Source organism: Athene cunicularia, unplaced genomic scaffold, assembly GCF_003259725.1.
Source record: "Athene cunicularia isolate RWA unplaced genomic scaffold, athCun1 SCF_55, whole genome shotgun sequence".
Taxonomy (NCBI): domain Eukaryota; kingdom Metazoa; phylum Chordata; class Aves; order Strigiformes; family Strigidae; genus Athene; species Athene cunicularia.
Genome location: NW_020799485.1, coordinates 31357 through 34530, shown reverse-complemented (window position 1 = coordinate 34530; position 3174 = coordinate 31357). Strand labels below are relative to the sequence as shown.

Below are 3174 nucleotides of genomic sequence, written 5' to 3'. Positions count from 1 at the left end.
TTTTTTTTTTTTTTTTTTTTTTTTAAAAGCCAGATTTATGATTGCTGTAATTAAAGTGATTAAAAAATGTGCTCCCTTTGTTCTGCACGCTTGCTCCATCCATCTAAGGCGGCTTCTTGGGGATCCCTCCCCGCTGTTTGGATCACACACGGCAAGATAAAACCACCCCAGATCCCCCTCCAACACATCGGGGGAAAGAAAACCAGGAGAGAGTAACATTTGCAGTGAAATAAAAATAAAGGGCTGGTGTCAGACCCAAACCCACCAGATTAGCACCACGGAAACATCATTTTTTTTTATCTTTCAGTAGGTTTCGCGACAGCAAGCGAGTCTTTAAAAGCAAGAGGCGAATCCGAAATCAGCTGCAAAGGGAGGGGGAGAGGAGACGGTCTCTCACCAACACGCAGCAAACACTGATTCCCCCTGCCGGGATATGAATAGCTAGCTCACAGATTCCACCGAATTCAAGCAAAAAAGATTCCTCATCGAGGAACGGAGCAGGGAAGTCGGTTCTTCCCCATGCCCCTGCGCCCGCCATCAGGTGCAAAGCCGGCAGCCCCGTCCCGGTCCCAAGTCCCACCCCGGCGCAGAGCACAGCTGCCACGCAGAGATGACACATCCTGACCGGAGGCTGGTTGGGGATTAAATTCCCATACGTTTAACAGAATTAAGTCTCTACCATCTGCTAACTTCTGGAGATATCAAAACAAACAAGGGGTGGACGAGATCCAGAAATCCCGACAATTTGGCCGGCCTGAAAAATGAAGTTTTTAAACACTGGCAGGCGTTTTTGCAGCCATGATCCGCGCAAAGCAGCCTCAATGTCAACACGGGGAGGTTTTTGCTCCCAGATTTACCAGTATGACCGGGAGCCACACCAGTGCAAGGCGGATGAAGGCTCGCTGGTTCCGGGCAGACATTTCACAGAAGAATGCCCAGGCTCTCGCCAAGCGTTCAGCCCGGCGACACTCCCCTCACCTGGGAGCGTTTCCACGCCGCGATGAACAGTTCCCAGTTACCTCCATCCCGGCGGGTTTGGGGCTATTTCATCGCACTGGCTTTTCCAACGTAAAGTTTCTAAACTCAGCCAGGACACCCCGTTTTATTCTAGCGGTATAAATAGAAAATCTGCCATGTAGGATGCCAAAAGGAAGGGAACACAGAGTTCCCTCGCTCCTGTTGCACGCTACGGCGGCCCCGCGCCGTCGCTGCGCTCGCTCTCAGGGTGCTATTAGTGTTATAAACCCCAGATGAGTGCTTAGGTACTCGGTGGTACAACCAAATTAAAGCCCTAGAAAATACCTCGCAGGGGGCAATCGCGCATTAGCAGGAGGAGGGATTAGACCCAGGAGAACCTAATCGGGGTGGAATAAACCCCAAAAACTAGGCACAAACGTGATTCCTGCAAGATGACGAGAGCTTTGGGTGCTGCTGGTCATCGCAGGAGATCCTGAGCCACCTGGGCACCGGCACCGCCTCGCCAGCAACCGTGGTCCCTGCGGGGGACGGGGGCTCCCTCGCACCAGGATTAACACCGGGAGGAAAAGCGCTGGCAGAGCTCCTGACCAGGAAAAAATCAGGGGAAGAAAAGTCTTTGGGAAGCACCTCTGCCAGCCCTCCCACCTCTGCTAACGCCAGCACGGCCACATGTGGGGTGACGCAGTTCTTTTCCTCCTCAGACACACTAAAAATACATCCTTTGAGGCAGCTGTTTCCACAAACAAGGCTCAGCTCCTAACACGCCGCTTAAAACCTAAGTCGAGAGGCTACCAAACTTGCCCCGCTCCCCTTCTAGGGGAGTCTCTTTGAATTAAACTAATTGTGGGAAGCTAATCACAGCCTCCAAGGGCTGCCCGTTACCCGATCGCACGCAGGCACCACCAGCAACAAATTAATGGGCCTTAACAGGGGCCGAGACCAAGAAATGGGAGGAGAGAGAAAAGAAACCGGGTTTGAAAGAAAACAACACATTCGTGCTACCAACCCACTCTCCCTCTCACAAAGCAAACCCAGGCGGCTCTTAAAGAGGTGGCCGAGACCCACTAGAAACAGCCCCGCTGAAATACCCGACTTCCCTGGAGGTTTGCTCCCTGCCCCATGGCCTCCTCCTCCTCCCCAGGGCAAGCACCCCCAGGGCAGGGCCCCCCCACTGCCCGCAGCCCAGAGTCCCCCGAACCTCGCCGGGCACCTCGAGAAGTGACAGCAAGAACCCGCCGTTAGGCTTTGCTATTCCCAGCAGGGAGGCAGGGTGGACCTAGACCTCGATTCAGGACGGCGCTCACCTCCCCGCAAGCCTTCTCCTGCACCTGGAACCACACCGGGCCCTCCTGGAGCTCCCCAGTTCCTCACAGCTGCCCCCCAAAAGGCAGGCGGCTGCTACAGGACCCGAAAACACGCAGGCTGCGTTACCGAGGCCCCCCCAGGATCCTCTCACCTCCCGTATTCTCTTGCCCCGCCACACCCGGCGCAACGGCGCGATTCCCTCCTCCCAAACCCCATAACCATCCAGCAGCCGCAGCGCTGTTCTTCCCAGGGCCTCGGGGTGCGGTAAGAGACCCGCACGCCCCGGTCTCAAACACCATCCCCGGGACAGCGGTACCTGGAGAGGATCTACAGCCCAAACCCCAACCCGCGTCTTGTTCACACGGCCACTCCTCCAAAACTGGAGGAGCAGGAAAATCCCCCCAGGAACTGGGGCCGAAAGACAAGATACCACCTTATTTGCAAGAGATGTTATAGCTGAAGGAGCGGGGGGGCCACAGGCAGCCCCCCTCTGAGCTGGGCTAGAGGGGGGGGGAAGTGGCCTCGGGCCCCCCCGGGCAGGGAGGAGGCAGGAGCTGAGCCCCAGGAGCCTGGAGGGGAACGACAACACTCCCAGAGCTGGAGAGGGCCGGGAGCGGGCCCTCCCCGGAGCTGTGGGGGCACACGAACAGCCCCTGCGCCCCCCCCAAAGCCTCCCCCGGCTGTGGGAGGACTCAGCCTGCCCCTGACTCTGGGTGGGCATGACCAGAGCCCCCCCACACACCCCGCTATTCGCGGTGATGTCAGGGCCGGGGGAACATGCCCAGGCCTCCCCAGGAGAGGCAGGTGGGCACTGTCGGCCCCCCCCACTGCTGGGGAGAGGGGTGGGGGACATGACCAGGCTCCCCAGTGACAGAGGGGACGAGGATCACG

The 3174-nt window shown here is 57.5% G+C and overlaps 1 protein-coding gene across 1 annotated transcript in view; it reads right to left on the bottom strand.

The window, feature by feature from the left end:
* The window catches only part of PSMD4 (proteasome 26S subunit, non-ATPase 4), a 21665-nt gene that overhangs the window by 9224 nt on the left and 9267 nt on the right, over positions 1–3174 (bottom strand). The window lies entirely within an intron of this gene.